Below are 17,406 nucleotides of genomic sequence, written 5' to 3'. Positions count from 1 at the left end.
AAATAGCAATGGGATTGCCCTAAAAGTAGACCTTACTGTGCAGCGGACAGAGCCCAAGGTATGGCATTAAAGATCTCACTTGAATCCAGGCCCTGTCACTTACAAGCTAGGGTCCCCTGAGAAAGTCCCTTTACCTCTCTGAGCTTCTATTTCTCATTTATAGAATGGAGCAATGATGATGTCTGCCCTCCTTTCCAGGGTCGTGAAAATGGAATGGGAGAAAACAAATGTAAATAAAAGTGCTTTGCAAACTATAATGTGTCTGTTATTCCCTAAAGGGAGAGCTGGAAGAAATCACGGCGGCTCAGTCACGTCAATGTGGTTTTCGTAGGCTGGCGGAGTCTTTCTTGGGAGTGGTTCTGTGCCCGGACATCATGCCACCTTGTGTCTCCAGCATAAATATGAGCCCTGGAACTGACAGAACACATCCTGACGTGCCACCTTGTCCTTAGTTACAGTGGCAAATTCTTCTGATGAAGCCAGTTCTAGAACCAGAGAAAATGGGAATGACAGTGACTCGGTGGATGTGCTCACTGACATCTAGCATCAACCAAATCCCCTTTTCCATTGGAGGCTAACTCTTCTGAACCTCTGCTCATCTCAGAATCATTGCTGTTTTCCCCAACAATATCATTCTTCATACCAAGAGCACTCGTGATGCAGCATATCTTAAAAGAGTGTTTCATTATTATGTCTGGGATTTTTTCCAAGCCATGGACACTCTTTCTTCAAGTTTGATGCTGGCACTTTCTTGATCTTACCAGAAGGACCCCTCATATGCTGGGAGTGACAAACAACAGCACTGCTGAAACCAGGAAAAGCAGGGCTCCTACTCCTGCCCGCAACCCACTCACCATTGGCACAAAAATATGACAACAAAAGGCATGTTATCTTTCCTATCCTTGGAAAGTCCAGCGGGTGTCACTAAATGGTCATGACTTTGGCATTAAGAAGGTTTGGTGGTGCAATTGGCTCCACCAAAGATCCAACCCCAGCAGCAAAGGCTGCCCTCAGGTTAGGCAGCCCTTGCCCATCTCCCAAACTTTGGGCTGGATCCATCTAAGAGGGAGAGCTTTGAAGCGCTGTGTATTGGATGATGATTGGAGTTACAGTAGCAGATGGAATAGCTTTTTTTTTTTTAAGATTGGCCTTAAATTAATTGTGATATAAAGGGTCTGTTGACAGGCTGCCATTTCTCACTTAGAAACTTGTCTCTTTTGCTGTTTCTTTTCTTTTTTTTAATTTATTTATTTATTTTTGAGAGAGAGAGAGAGAGAGAGAGAGAGAGAGAGAGAGAGAGAGCGAGCGAGCATGGGAGGTGCAGAGGGAGGATCTCAAGCAGGCTCTGCTCTGAGCACCTGAGGCGGGGCTCAATCTCACTAACCGTGAGATTGTGACCTGTGCCAAAATCCAGAGTTGGATGCTTAACTGACTGAGCCACCCACGCTCCACTTTTGCTGTTTCTGTATAATATTTATCCTGCACATCTTATGGACTGTTGCTCACTCACCCATGGCTACCTTGCTGTCCCCCTAGCTCATGGTCTCTCAGCAGTCCCCAAGGTGAAGTTCTTGGCCCGGTGGGGGCCATCATCCCCCCCCCACCCATGTTCTGCTAGCTAGTCATACTGTACCTCTCCTCTGTTGCACCCCATCCCTCCCAGGCTCTTCTCATCCTCTTCTTCCTTGATGCCCAGGCCACTCATTGGCCCTGTCCCACTGGATGATGTGGACCTAAGGGCCACCACCTGGAGCACCCAGAGCACTATATGGGGTAGGGGGTAGGGGGTAGAGGTGTGGTTGGGGAGGACTGCCCAACTGCAGGTGCATGTGTGCAGGCACGCTGGCACAGCAGTCTCCAGGACTGCGGCACAAGGGTTGGTGGCTGCAGGCACTTGACCCTCAGGCTGTTGCCTTAGAAAACATGATTCCTCTGCGTTGGGTCCTACCCAAAGTCTGGAAAACAAGTCAGCAACTCACTTTATATCTTCTTCATATGGTGAAAGAAACTGTAGAAACTGGCTCTTGTGGTCTAAGTATTTTCTAAGTTCAAAACCAAATGTTCTGTTACCACTGTTACTTGTTCAAGCCAATGAGGGTGTCTGGGACCGGAAACGCATAGGATTTCTATCTAATGAACACAAAACCTCACTTCTACACAATATGCAATTTCTAGAAGGGAGAGGAACTCTCAATAAACATTAAAAAATCAATAGTATGTGACAGAGGCAGGTAAAGGCTGAAATAGAGCGTGGATACAAGTGTTCTTAAAAGGTATTATTAGGTACCCAGTGTTTAATCAACGTAATGATACATTGCTATTGTTTTCTCATAGTGGTGGATAGGAAATTATGAAGAGATGGTTTCTGGATCTCAGCACGAAGAGATGGTGCCTGGCCATGAGGAACCTTCATGTGCACTGATTGGACAATAAATACACAAGCAGGTATTCTCTACCCATTATTCTAAATCATTGATAAATCACTATACTGCATATGGACTTATGCATTTTGTAATGCACTGATTTTAGTTCATTTTTTGTATAGACAGGAGCCCATGAAAATATTTTCCTGGGGCCTGACTTAAGGTGGTCCGGGAGGAGCACTGCTGTATGGCCAGTGACACAATGAATTTCAGAAGCATTAGAATATAAAAAAAACTTGATCACAAAATAGATGAAATGCAATAATTCAGTGGCTTAGAAAAGACAGCAACTTTTTTCTCACTTGGGGTAGTCTTCATTCCGGGCTGGAAGGGGGCTCTGCTCCACATGGTGGTTCAGGGATCCAGGTACCTTTCATTTCCCTCTCTCAGCCCCTAGGGCATCCTCCTCACTTGCATGGTGAAAGCTGGGTCTCAGGCAAGTCAGTGAGGCAAGCCCACTATCTTCAAGCATTGGTCTGATGGTCCCTTCTATTCAGATAGTGCAAACTTAATCACGTGGTCACACCTAGCTGCAAGGGAAGCCAGGAAATGCTGTCCCCAGCTGGGCAGCTATGGGCCCAACTACAAATGTGTTACTATGGAAGAAAGGGAGGAAGAATCTTGGTGAAACTCTAATAGTCTCCATTTTAAGAACCCATTTAAAAAAATTTTGTTTAATCTTTATTTTTGAGAGAGAGAGAGAGAGAGAGAGACAGAATGTGAGCAGGGGAGGGGCAGAGAGGGAGGGAGACACAGAATCTGAAGCACGCACAGAGCCCTACGCAGGTCTTGAACCCACAAGCTGTGAGATCATAACCTGAGCCGAAGTCAGAGGCTTAACCGACTGAGCCACCCAGGTGCCCTAAGAACCCATTTGAATGAACCATGTCAGTTGCTACTTTGTCCTAGAGACATGTAAGAAAGCTTTTGTTTGTCACCTGGAAGTTGATTCAGGCAACTGTGGCACAAGCTTTGTACTGCCATTCAGCAACATCCTCTTTACACTGTTATCTCTCAATTTGATGTATTTACCAACAATGAGCTTCTTTTTAGTATAAAGACTGCTACCTATCTATTGCCTTTTGCCATCCCAAATCCTTCCACCTGTCCTCTGGTAGTTGTACCCTGATTCTCCTATTGGGAACCCCCATGTTTCCGTCTTGGATGTCCTGCACACAGAGCTGACTCCACCCCTAGATCCAGAGGGGGTCATGTGATTACAGCCTGACCAATTAGGTCATCACATTCCCCAGCTATTGTGTACTGCTTGGCGATGGACCCATGACCAAATCAGAGCAATGAAGTACAATGGGACTTTTGCTGGGAATACAGAAAGAAAACTACTTGGCATTTTTTCCTCCACAAATCTCAAACTGGGAACATACAGGATTGAAGCACTGGTGGCCATCTTGCCCACATGCGAAGAGAATATTCCGAAGAGCAAAGTCAGGAGGTAAAGATAAAACCAAGTCCCAGTAAGATTGTTTGAGTCCCTGGGTCAGATTACGCTTAAGCCAGTACTATGCCTAAGTCCCTGGTCTTCTCAGTTACAAGAGATGACCTCCACCCCCACCCCCCCCACCCCTTTTAAGTCATTTTGAGTTGAATATTCTGTCACTTAGTGCAACCAAAAGAGTCCTGATACAAGGACCATGAAGACTTGGTCTTTTGTATGTAGAGTGAAAATTCTCTTGGGCTGTATGCAGCCTACTTCTTCCCTGAATCTCTGGAGCCGACTTCCAGCCAGTGGTTCTCAGTCAGGAATGGTTTTGTCCCCAGGAATATTGGGCAATGTCCAGAGGTGGGTTTGATTGTCAAAGTGAGGGGGAAGGGGAAGGAAGGGATGCTACCGGCTTCTTGTGGATGGAGGGTACATCCTAAACATCCTACAATGCACAGGGCAGCCCCCACAACGAAGAAGCATCCAGCCCCAAATGTCATCAGTGCTCAAGTTGAGAAGACCCACTAACCCCATGCAGAGTTCAGACACTCTGAAGGGACTCCCCAGTCCAAACATACTCGGGAAAGTGAGCTCCCAGAAAGAGCTGTGTTCTCACCAGGGAAGGCCTCACCCTGAGACCCTCCAGGGCTCGTTAGCTCCAGGCGAAGTGACAGCAACTTGTTCATGATTAAGCTCTTTGGGAAACTGATCCAAAGAGGGCAGCCATTGCCTGGTGGGGGTTAAGACTGCTTCTTGGCACCCAGGAGAGAGAAATGGGTGGCCTGTGACAGATTTTATTTAAGGCCTAGCATCTTTTAAAGAGTGTTAGGAGCCCTCTCTCCAACAGACTGAAAAATGAGACTTGTTTAGGTCTGAAATACCGCTGTTATCCTTAGCCTGCAGGGTAAATGCTTTTTTACTGAAATATAGAGAACCGGGGATCTCTCCTCTCTGAATCCTCTGTGCTGGGGAAGGGGGGCTTTTCCAGAAGCCCTGATTGTGGAATGCCTTTGCTTCCAGGCTCACATCCCCACTTGCATTGCAGCCCACGCCTCTGCTCAGCGGGGTCCTTTCTAAGAGCTTCCTAGTGGGTGTCTGATCAGCAGACCAATGCTCTGAAGACCCCCGGACTCTTCACAGACTCCCAGCTGCTGCCTGGTCCGGGTGTCTCTCTCCAGGGCTCACCCTTCTTTACAAGCCTGCCTCCTATAAAGGGACAGAGCCACCCACCCTTGCTGCAAGGACAGTGAGAGAGGGGAGCTCAGAGACGACTTTATTCCCCCCCCCCCCCCCCCCGCCAATAATAACAAATAAGACCCTTCAAGCACTGATCAAATCACGGCTCCAACAACCCTGGGAATTTAGATATTTTTTTAGAGGAACTTTCCCCCCAGATGTTCAGCCTGGCTTTGCCCAGACCCCTCCCCCACTTAGTTGACTGCACAAAGCTTTCGAAAAACAGCTTTTGTTTCCAGGCGGAGCTGTATCCTCCCAGGAACCTTTCCTCCAGCACGCAGCCTGCAGACCTCATGCCTTGCCTCCCCCTCCAGGGTCAAGTCAGGCCAGCACAGGGTGAAGAATTCGGAGGGTGTGGGTGTTTGGCTGGGGACAAGGAGTCCCTTCTTTTTTTTTTCTTGGTGTCACTTCCAGACAGATAAGAAGGGGAAAAAAGGCAGTAAACATTCTTCACTTATGGACAAAAGTGGAGATGGAATTTTCTCCAGGACCCTCTCTGTGGGTCAGGGCTCTGCGGTTGGGGGTGGAGGGTAGGGAACGGAAGACCAACTTCCCTCGAGAAAGTTTGAGTTCAGTGAAACCAATCCCTCGAATGTGGGTGTAATCAAAATGTCACTCCATTTTGGCCTCTCCCTGGTCCACGTGAACTGTTCAGCAAGGGAGGCATGTCCCCTCTGTTCAGGCTCAGGTAAGGTCATTCCACAATCCATTTAGAGACTAAAAGCACTTGGCTGGCTCAGTCAGTGGAGAGTGCTTATCTCAGGGTGGTGACACCTTATCTTGTGAGTTCCAGCCCCACGTAGGGTGTAGAGGTTACTTAGGAAATAAAATCTTAAAACAAAAAAACTCATCTCGTCATAGATATGACACTTGCCTCCCTTCAGAGAAAAACATCTTCCTCCTCCTGCTCTAAGGTCTGTAGTCTGGACTGCTGGCCTTCAGGGACTGGTCTGTGGCAGAATTTTGTCTGTTTTCTCACCTGACTGCCTCTCCTTCCTTGCTGATGGTGTCCAAGGTCTAAGTGGGAGGGATTGTTGGGGGAAGAAGTGAGAACAGAGGAAAAGGGCAATTCTTATCTGACCGCAGAGTTGCCAGCCCTGTGGGCCCAGCAGATGGTAAAAGCTGTTGGCTGGGGCATCTCCCAGATTCTTCAGGGGTTCCCATCTCTGAGTCTCTCTCCTGAGGGTCCCGATCTGCATCTCCCTTACAGGTAAACCACTTGTGACTCGTCTTCAGCCCCCTGGGGAGTCCAGCATCCCCCTCCAACTTCTCCCTGCTGAGATCCCTTTGCCCCTTTAGGAGGTGTTATGGGGCTTAAAATGGCCCCATGCTGGACCTCTTCCCCCACAGCCTGCATCTGGTCCCTGGAAAGCACTCACAGGGCCCCTGCCCCAATCCCAGTACAATGCATCCTGTTGGCACAGACCCGTGGCGGCCCACAGCTCTGAATGGCTTCGTGGGAGCCCCCATCATGAGGCTTGAGGTGAAGGTGGTAGGGCCCCCACCTTGTTGAGGGTGGAAATCACAGGATAGCTTTACTCTTTGGGAAGGTTTCTATTTCCAAACCCTGCTGTTCTCTATACTCTAGCCCTTTTCATATCCTTGATAGGCTGAGGGGCCCGAGTGCTGTGCAGCTGGGTCTCCATTGTTTCCTTTGTAAATACTGCATAAGGCATGTGTCTCCTGCTCCGTCTGCTATCTGACATTGCAGTAGCCAGCCTCTAAGATGGCCGCCAGTTGTCCTCACCTCCTGATTTTCTCACCTTGTGTGGGCTCCTCCCTCCCGAACAGGGCTGACCCTTGTAACCATTTGCTATGACAAACACGATGGTATGTGGCTTCCGAGGCTAGGTCGTTGTGTGGGCTTAATTGTGTATCCTATGAGGATACGTTGAAGCCTTAATCCCCCAGTACCTGTGAATGTGACCTTAGTTGGGAAGAGTCTTTACAGGTATAATCAAGGGCATAATGGATTAGGACAGGCCCTAAATCCAATGACTTATAGGAAGCACAGAGCAGACGGACACAGGGAAGAGGCCATGTGAGGACAGAGGAAGAATTTGGAGTTATGCCAAGGCTACAAGCCAAGGAACACCTGGGGCCACCAGAAACTAGAAGAGACAAGAAAGGATTCTCCCCTAGATCCTTTGGTGGGAGGACTAGAACTAGGATCCAGACTCCCCACTTCTGGTCTTGGATTGTGTTTCCTGCCGACACCTTGACCTCAGCTTCTGGCTTCCGGAATCGTGAGAGTGGATATCTGTTGTGCTAAGCCACCCTGTTTGTGTTACTTTGTTACAACAGCCCTAAGAACCTAATACGGTCATAAAAGACATTGTGATTTCTTCCTTGATCTCTCTTGAATCATCCCAAGGGAAGCCGGTTGCCAGGCCACGAGGTTACTCAAGCAGACCTGCGCAGAGGTCCACAGGGCAAGGAACCAAGGCCTCCTGTCCACAGCCAGCACCAACTTGCTGCTACGCAAGAGAGAGGCCTTAGAACCAGGTCCTACAGCCTCAGCCAGGCCTTCAGACGACTGCAACCTAGCTGACATTTGCTGACATTTGCTACTTCTCAAGAAACATGGAGCCAGAACATTAAGCCATTCCCTAGTCCCTGGCTCACAGAAACTGTGAGGTGTTAAGCGTTTATTATTATATGAGCTGCGGATCATTGAAGTAATCTGTTATGCAGCCATAGATAACTAACACTGATATCTATATATTGGGGCTTCGGTATAACCTCAAACAGGAAGAGGTGCTCCGTGGAATCCTCATACATCACTTGGAATGGTCAGGGGCCCCAGTGCCATTCTCTTCAGGGACATTTCCAGCAACGGGCTCCCAGGCCATCTGTGGTTAGGTGTCCCAATTACTCATTTACCAGTGAGCACCTTCCATGCGCTAGGCACTGTGTTAGGGGCTGGGGCTATAGGTGTGAACAGTCTGTTCACGGCCAGCTGCCATGATGGCCGTACCTCTGCTGGTAGACGGGTATGGGCAAGAAAGACTGCACTCATCTGCAGAGCCAGGGGGAAGAGGGGACATGGAGGCCTTAAGAGGGGAAGCCTTCAGCAGTAAGATCCTTCGAAGACAGGAAGAGCACTAAGTTCCAGGGGCCACAGAGTGGTGGGAGGTAGAGCTGGAGCTGGCATCTCGACTCCCCACTTGGGGTCTTGGAGTTGTGTTTCTTAAACAGCACGGAGGCTGGTTCGTGGCACCAGAGTGTCTGCAGATCCTCGGAGGCAGAGACTCAAATCCTGCCGGGGACACTGTTCTTTGGATAATGGTGTCTCTGTGGAAAGATGGGGGCCCAAAGTCCCAGGATCTTGTTTCTGCTCTGCCAACTTGGCTAAGTCCCTCCCTCTGGGGATCCTTTGAACCATGACACATCGGCCACTCCCTCTGAAAAGCCTAAGGGTGAGAAGGCTAGCCCTTCCCAGTCCTAGCCCTCCTTACTGCTATTTTCTAGAGAGATTTAGTCAGTTTTTGCCACCTACAGAAACCTTCCAGGCTGGTCCCTCCCAAGGTCAACTTGCATACCTTGCAGATAAGGATAACCACCATTTCTGTAGCATCTACTCAACAGCAAGTGATTCCTCTAATCTTCACAGCACCCTCTAAGGCAAGGACTTATGACCCACAGTTGGCAGTTGGGGATAATGTCCCACTTGCCTCTCACTGCCCCAGAGGGTGACTAAGAGGCATTCAGTCTGAGGATTAAAGCCAGGACCCTAGGAACTGGGACTTTTTCCAGCCTCGAGGGATTACCGTGGTGGGTAGACATGGGGCAGTGAGGTTGCACAGAGTGGTGGTTAAAGAGAAGGAGTCTAGGGGAGCCTGGGTGGCTCAGTCGGTTGGGCGTCCGACTTTGGCTCAGCTCATGATCTCACGGTCTGTGGGTTCGAGCCCCGCGTCGGGCTCTTTGCTGACAGCTTGGAGCCTGGAGCCTGCTTCAGATTCTGTGTCTCCCTCTCTCTCTGCCCCTCCCCTGCTCAGAGTCTGTCTCTCCCTGTCTCTCAATAATAGATAAACATTAAAAAACATAAATTAAAAAAAAAGAGAAAGAGTCTAAGGCCAGACTGCCCAGTTTGCAACCTAGCTTCCTGTTATGCTCCTAGCTGCTGATTCCCCATCTGAAAGACAGGGATAAGAGCTCATACCTCCTTGGGTTGTTGGGACGGTTAGATGAGATAACGTGTGAATTCCATGGCAAGAGTAAGCAGCCCACGACGTTTTTCTTCCTTTGATATTATTATTGACGTGACTGTCCCGTCCCCCCCCCCCGCCCCCCATGGCCACGAGACTCTTCTAGCAGGGCGATATTTGAAAAGGGACGAATTTAAGTGAAACGGATATAAAGCTGGAGGCTGATGGAAATTTGTGGCTGGAGGCTGTTTTCTGCTTTTTGGAGGGATTCTTTTCCAGCTCCAAGACAGCTCCCTGTGTAAGGTGATGAGTGTGATGAACTGCGATCGGCTTCTCTCCACATAAGGAGGAAAGCTGGACGTCACCTGTGGCTTCCATCCAGGTGAGTGCAGTTACCCATCATGTCCACAGGATGTCGCTAACAATCACACTTCGACTACCTGCAGCCACACCAAGCTGTTCAGGGCTGGGAACTCAACAGCAGACTCCCATTCAGGGAAAAGACGTTACGAGGGGCTGAGCGATCTTCGGCAACACCCTTTGAACCCTTCTTGACACCACAACACACCGTGAGTAGAGGGGTGTGTGGTGGCCAGGAGTGACTTGGCCCAGGTGACCCAGGGGGTGAGGTACAGAGCTAGTAGATTACCAGGGCCTCCCGCCTCCCAGCTAGGTGTGCCGACCCCACACCTGTCCTGTGTGTGCAAGAGGCTCGGTGGGAACAGGAGCCTGGTTTCTGGGTCTTGAGGGACGGCCACCTTAGGGAATGTGATTTGAAGATGGGGGTTCAGGGTGACACGGAAGGGCCTGTGCTCCTCTCCCTTGAGCCCTAGGCCAGCTCTCAGGGCCCTCTAGGCTGCCTTCTGATTTCTGCTGTTTTAATGGCAGGAACAATGGAATTAGCAATTCATCCTTAAGGCAGGTGCTCACAGAGCCAGCCCCTCAGGACAGTGCTGGCTCCGAGCAGAGGGGTCTTTAAGGCTCTTGGCAGGGGTGGGGATGGTGTCGGCCAACACAAATTTCTCCCTCCAGAATCATTTTTAGGAGCTCTGACTGGGAGTGAAGCACCAGAGATGCAAGGAGTTATAGCCCGGGGGCGCCTGGGTGGTTCAGTCGGCTAAGCTAAGCTTCCGACTTCAGCTCAGGCGGTGATCTCACAACTCGGGAGTTCCAACCCCACATCAGGCTCTGTGCTGACAGCTCGGAGCCTGGATCCTGCTTCGTTATGTCTCCCTCTCTCTCTGCCCCTCCCCTGCTCGCTCTCTGTCTCTCTCTCTCAAAAATAATTAAACATTACAGACATTAAAAACAAAAAGGTCACAGCCCGCTTGCACAAAGGGAAGGCTGCTCTGAGGGGTGAGGGCGAGAGCATTGTCTGTGGAGGGTCCGTTGCATGTACAGTAGTCGTAGTCATAGTAGTAGATGCTCAGGAAGCTCCATTCCCATCCTTCCTCGTTTCCTCCTAGCCTTCTGGAAGGGGCCATCCTAGCCCCATCCTGAGGCACTGCTCTTTCTTTTCTGATGATCGCAAGCTCTGTGATTTCCTTCCCCTCTCTCTTCATTTTGCCAGAATTCTCTCTCTGCCTCTGGAGCTATTTGCCCTGGGGCTCCAATCTGCAGGACCCAGAAGGCATTGCCTCTGAGCTCCTTGGCCTCAGGGAAGTTGGCTCAGCCTGGGAAGCAAACATGTAATAGAAAGTAGAGCATTTTCTCCTCCGTGCAGGGTCAGCAGGAGAGAGGGAAGACGGCCTCGACCACCGTGCATTTGGACTGAGGCATCGCATCATCGGGGCGGTCGAGGGGTGCAGCCTTCACACCTCCCCTTGGTCTACCTGGAGCAGGTAGGGCCAACCCCACTTTTACTGAGATGTGGAAATGATGGGAAGGAAGGGAAGACCCAGGACTAGGAAGTGTGGTATTTTGTTTTTTGTTTTTTCAGAACTGTTGGAGGTAGGGACAGGGACAGGGAGAAGTACAATCGGCCCGGGATTGGTTTATTTTTATTGCTTTTAAAAATCATGTGAATAATACATGTTCATTGAAAAAAAATAGAAAACACAGATAAGCCAAGAGAAGACAAATCATCTGTTAACATCTTGGCAAATAGCCCGTTTCTATGCTTAGATCACAGAGAATACTTTTGTTTCATCAATAAAATGTTTTCTTGCTGTACGTTGCTTTAAAACCTGCCATCCTGGGGCTCCTGGCTGGCTCAGTCTGTGGAACGTGCGACTCTTGACTTCAGCTCAGGTCATGATCTCACTTTGTGAGATTGAGCTCTGCATTGGGCTCTGCGCTGACGGCACGGAGCCTGCTTGGGATTCTCTCTCTTCCTCTCTGCCCCTCCCCCATGCTCGCTCGCTCTCTCGCTCTCTCTCTCTCTCTCTCAAAATAAATAAACTTTTAAAATAAATAAAACCTGCTTTCTTATCTTTTTTTTTAACAGAAAAATATACTAGGACATCTTTTCAGGCCAGCAGATAAGTATATTTAATTTGCATGGATGTTGTGGGCTCTGCGGTATTAAACTAGTGGTTGGGACTTGCCCCCGTCATTCTGTCTTTTGTCAGCAGCGAAAATGACCTGGGTGCCTGCACCGGGCTTGGGACTGGACATCGGTCCTTGGGCGGCTGGGGAAGGTTAAAGTCTAGCAAGGCACAGAGCTGTTGCAGAATAAGGACATGCCTTCCCAACAGAACCCTGATGATCTTGACCCCTTTGGCCCCTGACACAGGAGAATACCAGCGGATGAGGCGGGGACGAACAGAGGACAAGGCCACATGGAGAGAGAGGTACAAGTGCGGTGTGTGGGAGCCAAGGTTGCACAGTGGCTAAGCCCATAGTCTCTGGAGTCTGACAAGGACCTGGCTACCAATCCTGGCTCTGGTACAACCAGCTGTGTGATCTGGGTCAAGTTACTTAACCTCTCTGAGCCTCCATTTTTGCACCTGTAAATCATAGCGGCACATAGCTTATCAAGTTTGTGAAAATGAAGTCAGATGATACATGTAAAGCACTTGGCAAATTGCACTGCATGTACCCAATTGATGGTAGCCAGAGTTATTTTGATCATTATTAGGTAAGTGGGCCTGGAGAGCTGGGGGACAGCTGCACATAGAAGATGAATGTGTATTTCCCCAAGTCCACAGCTATGGCTGAGTTTTTTTGTGTAGGGCCAGGTGTGGGTGTGGGTAGTTGGGATCTAGAGAGGAAGTAATGGGGCTGGGGGTTGGAGAGTGAGGGCTTATAATCATAGCTCCTCTGAAATCAGGTAAAGGCTCTGGTCACCCTTCCACTTAAGGAATATGTTGGATTTGTCCATATCGCACCTCCCTCCCTGATACTGTGCTTGAAAAGGTCCCCGGGGTGGGGGTGGGGGTGCAGGGCATGGTTCTCAACCTGGATAATAAGAACAGAGGTCGTTGGGCGCCTGGGTGGCGCAGTCGGTTAAGCGTCCGACTTCAGCCAGGTCACGATCTCGCGGTCCGTGAGTTCGAGCCCCGCGTCAGGCTCTGGGCTGATGGCTCAGAGCCTGGAGCCTGTTTCCGATTCTGTGTCTCCCTCTCTCTCTGCCCCTCCCCCGTTCATGCTCTGTCTCTCTCTGTCCCAAAAAATAAAAACGCTGAAAAAAAAATTAAAAAAAAAAAAAAAAAAGAACAGAGGTCGCGATGTCTGCACCTGTGTTTGTGCAGGTGAGGGAGAGAGGGTTGTATTCAGCAGGAGGACCCTGGCGAAGGGACTAGGTGGAGAGGGCGTGGTCATTGGAGGATTGCTGCCAGACCACCTCTCCAGTGAGCAGAAGGGGGCGGGCGCTGTGACCTTGAGCAACTAGGGACCTGATGGTCAACTGGATCCACCCTCCCGGGGAGCAGGTGCCCTACTGGCCTTGCCTGCACACCGGCAACCTGGGCCCCGGACCAGCACCCCCCACCCAACCCCCATCCCTTTCCCGTATGGCTACTAATGAGGAGCAGGTTCTCCAAGGGCAGAGGGCTGTGCTCTCAGCAGTTGGGTTGGTGGTAGATGATCAAGAGTGAGAGTGTGTCTGCCTGTGTTCTTTTAACTTCTCCAGAAAGGTCACCAAGGGGTCTCCATTACAAGCGGTCTTGAGCCCAGTATGATTTTCTCCTACAATTGAATCTACTCCCTGGATGGCCTCCAGTGTTCAAGCTGATGACAATCGCCTGTCTTTGCAATTGATTTCCTGGAAGCGGCTGGCCGGCCAGCAGCCACATGATGGATATGTGCTGGGGGACTGGTGCGGCCGAGCGGGTCATAGGAGCTGTAAGCGACCCCCCCCACACACACACACACACAGACACACATCATGGCAGGGTCTGTCAAATGTAGGACGCCTGCACTTCTGCCCACTCACTCCACCTTGAGGTAGCAACGCCCAGAGAACTATTCACACATGTGCACCGAGAGGCATGGGCAAGGATGCTGGCTACAGAATTGTTTGTGTGGAAAAAAATTGGAGCCGCCCGTATCTGTTCATGCGGGATGGGAGGAGCTGCCACATTCTGAATGTGAAGGGCATCCCTTGGGATTGTGCAGAGGCACTATTTACCATAAAATCCTTTTGACTCCTGCTTCCCAGAGTTGGGTGGGCAACGGGGACCCTGAGTGAGGGTGTGAGTGGAAAGGGTAGGATTGAATCGGCTGTGTTACATCCATTCAGGCAATATCACGCAGACGCTTTTAAAAAACAACCAACAAGGATGCCCCGTGTATGTTGACATGAGAAGATGTCCAGGATATACTGTTATGGGGAGAAAATTGCAGAGCGATATGGCCAACAGGAGAGTATTTGCGTAAAAGCAAAGAAAAACAAAGATCCTGGCACCCTGCACATGCGTGCATGGATGTACCTGCGCGTGTGTGTAAATGCTTAGTAAAAGCCCGTGATGACACACAGCAAACTGCTAATACAGGTCACTGCCAGGGAAAGCAGTGATAATTGATGAGAGATGGGAATAAAAGGAACTTCTCACTTTTTTCTTTCTTTACCTCTGTGTTCCTTTTTTTTTTTTTTTTTATGGAAAGCAAAAAGGGTAGTGTAAAAAAAAGTGCCCTCCTTTTCTGTGTGCTGCTTGCCTAACTCACTCATACACCACAGCCTGCACCAAATTCCTGTTCCTTACCATCCTCTTTGGGACAGTGAGTCCCTCCCAGGTCCCTCAGCTTTTCCTCTCAAAGGGGAAATCCTGGGCAGGAGACCTGGGCACTGCCTCGACTCCCATCAAAAGGCCCCCGGGACACTGGAGGGGACGGACAGGAGCCCGACATCCGTCCTGGACCTCTGACCCAAGTCCAGTGGGGGTCATGTTTTCCAGGAGACGCTGCAGACACAGCCCGTGGGGATGTGAAGGCCCTTCTCTGCAGATGTGCAGCAGGGGAAACACGTGGGAAGGAACCCAACAAGGCTGAGGGGGCCCGGAGGGTAGAGCTGTGTCAAATAAAGCCCCTTTTTCTGGGTGGGGGGGGGCGGCGAGTGTCAAGCCAGGCCCTGTATGCCCACCTGGCCTACTTGTAGGCCCAGCCCCCAAGCCCAGAAGGCTTTGCTTCCTCCCTCCTGTTCTTGAAGGAAGCACAGGGAATGAGGGCAGGACACACGGATCACGCACCTCTTCTGTGCCAGGAGCCTACCTAGGTTCTCAACACTTACCTCATTCACACCTTTTCACCACGCCACCCGTAGATGAGGCCCACAGACACAGTGGTGGGTGTTGCTTGGCCACACGGCCACACAGCAAACACGGGGTTAAGATCTGCGTCCAGGTCCCTCTGGTCCCACCACACCTTGGTGCAGCCTCACAGCTCAGCAGGCTTCAAGGGGGGTGTGCTTGGCACTCACTCCTGGAGAGCAGAGAAAACAGTGATGGAGGGAGCCAGGGGTAAGGACCTAGGCTGGGCCAGGAGCCCAAGGGGGAAACTGGCCTCCAGGGTCTCCTGAGGGCTCCTGGAACCTCCCTACCCAGCTCAAGGGGGTTGCTTCCAGGGATCCTCCTGGCTTGTGCTGGCTTCACTTACCTAGCTGAGACCCTGCTCCATCGGAGGTGGGGCAGGCCGGGCTTTGCCCGCCTCATGGATTTACCAGTCTTTCCTCTGGCATCCCCTCACCTGGACACCTGGGCAGGACCCCTTCTTCTAAACCCTCACCCCTTCCTGCCAAAACCTTTTAGCCAAGATTGGGTTTTTCCATGAGAGCAAATCAGCAAAATCTGATGGCTAGTATGGCTCAGATCCCAGCTCTGCCATCACTAGCCATGCGACCTAAGGGTGTCTCTGAACATCTCCACACGTCAGTGTCTTCCTCTGTGAAATGGGGATGGTGATAGCGGCAAGGGTTTTGGCCAGCATCACCACAAGCCAGTACTCAGAACAACTCCCGGCTGCCGGTTCATGCTCTGTATGTCTTCACTTTTACTGTCTCTCTTCCTCCGTGGGCCTCGTGAAGGGTAGGTCATCCTGTAGACCCAAGCCTGGGCGGAAATCCGAGTGGGCTGGATGGAAACTAGCCCATGGGCCCGATGAACTGCCATATGGTGCTTTTCTCAGAGCCGTAGAAGGGAAGAACAAGTTCATATGCCAGGTGGGGAGATGATGGAGGCCAAGAAGGGAAATAACAGAGACACATTTTAAAACGCTCCGTTTCTTGCTCCCTATCTTTCTCCAAAGCTGTGACCTCCCATAACTCCCTGTCAGGTTTGTGGGACTCCACCCGGGGAGGGCAGAGAGGTGGGGTCTTTTCTATAGGCAGCCGTAGGAAGAGGAATTCCCCCAGCATCTTGTGGAAAAGCCCCACTGGGAGGGGGTGGGGCAGCTGGGGGAGGGGGAGGCAGTGGACAATAGCCAGCCTGTCCTCAGGGAGATGCAAAGGGCCTGGTGCACTCAGTAGCGCAACCACCAACAGGTCCTGCAAGGATGCCTGATAGCAACTGTGGGCAAAGCCAACGTGAACATCTCTAGCAGCTAGCTTTCTTTCTCCCTGCAAGAGGCCCTTAAAGAAATGACGCGTTTCCTAGTAAAAATAATAATAATGATAATAACAACAACACTCAGAACCCTCACAGCTGGCCCTAATCCCTTTTCTGGAACATTTGTATTGATTTGCCTTCCCCACCAGGCTGCCCCTGAGGATGAGACTCTCTGTCCTGCTCACCACCGTGTCCTGATGCGCTGTGCCTGAACAAACGATTGATAAGTATTTGTGGACAGAATGATGGAAAGAGGGATCTGAAAACCTGGGAGCCCTCCCTGAGGGCTCCCATGTGCGAAAGGGCCTCCCATTATATGCTTTGGTGGCACTTGGCACTTCTCATGACTCTCATCGCATTTTGCAATTACTATGAATCTGTGGAAATACTATGTTGATGCCAGTCTCTCTCTGAAGCCTGCGTCTGTTTTCTCATTGCCTCCCTTGTGCCTGGTACAGGGTCTCATGCAGAGCTGGTGCTCTGCGAAGAGCAGCTGTAGGAGTGAACGAATGAATGAAGACAAGGCCAAGGCCCTCGGAGGCTTTCCATGGTCACTACGGGCTCAGGTGACTCTGGCTCTTTTAGAGCAATGAGAAGCAATGGAATGGGAGTGCTTTGTGGCATGGCTTCTGGGGTTCAAGCCCAGTCGGTTGTCACTAGCTGTGTGACCTTGGATTGGTTACTTAACCTCTCTGTGTGTGGCCTTGCTCATTTGCACAGTGGGAATAGTAATAGCACTCACTTCATAGGCTTTATGAGGATTAAATGAGTCCTATATGGAGAGTGCTTACAGGGATGCCTGCCATATGTTAAGCACTACCAAAGGTTATGTCTTATTGTTACCAGAGTGCCTAGCAATGGGGTCCCTCTTGCTTGCACCCTGGACTCTGTCCAAGGATCAGCTTCTGGAGAGTTCTCGCTAGTATACTTGGGTAAGCACTAGACCCAAGGAAGTAGCCCAGGTTTTCCATTTGGATTGACTCTCCCAGGATTTGTCATCCCACCTGCCGGAGGCCTCAGTGATGGTCACATGCAGTGTGCATTCAGGGGTCTGGCTCCCACCTGGCCTGGCTCCCACCCCTCTGCTCCCCACCGCAAGGAGCTGGCACTTCTGGCCTTCCCTCACCACCCGCCTGGCATGGAGCTGACTCACCGCCAGGAGGGGTGGTGATTAGCAT

At 50.6% G+C, this 17,406-nt stretch overlaps 1 long non-coding RNA gene across 13 annotated transcripts in view; it reads left to right on the top strand.

Moving 5' to 3' along the window:
• LOC102902606 overlaps positions 1–17,406 on the top strand; it is a 32,324-nt gene that overhangs the window by 10,323 nt on the left and 4,595 nt on the right. For 5 of the 13 annotated variants that reach the window (XR_002158823.3, XR_006599835.1, XR_006599839.1 and 2 more), the window contains 6 exons: positions 2,335–2,445; positions 9,660–9,817; positions 10,972–11,089; positions 11,695–12,040; positions 13,321–13,532; positions 13,930–14,257. This is a non-coding gene — a long non-coding RNA (uncharacterized LOC102902606). Of the gene's footprint in view, positions 1–911; positions 1,015–2,334; positions 2,446–3,676; positions 3,877–9,659; positions 9,818–10,971; positions 11,090–11,694; positions 12,135–13,320; positions 13,533–13,929; positions 14,258–16,377; positions 16,795–17,406 lie in introns of those variants that run through there. The other 8 variants (XR_002158827.3, XR_006599836.1, XR_002158824.2 and 5 more) reach the window with 6 other exon arrangements.

The sequence above is a fragment of the Felis catus genome, chromosome B3 (assembly GCF_018350175.1).
Source record: "Felis catus isolate Fca126 chromosome B3, F.catus_Fca126_mat1.0, whole genome shotgun sequence".
Taxonomy (NCBI): domain Eukaryota; kingdom Metazoa; phylum Chordata; class Mammalia; order Carnivora; family Felidae; genus Felis; species Felis catus.
The sequence above is the reverse complement of the archived record's forward strand: the minus strand, read 5'-3'. Positions and strand labels throughout refer to the sequence as shown.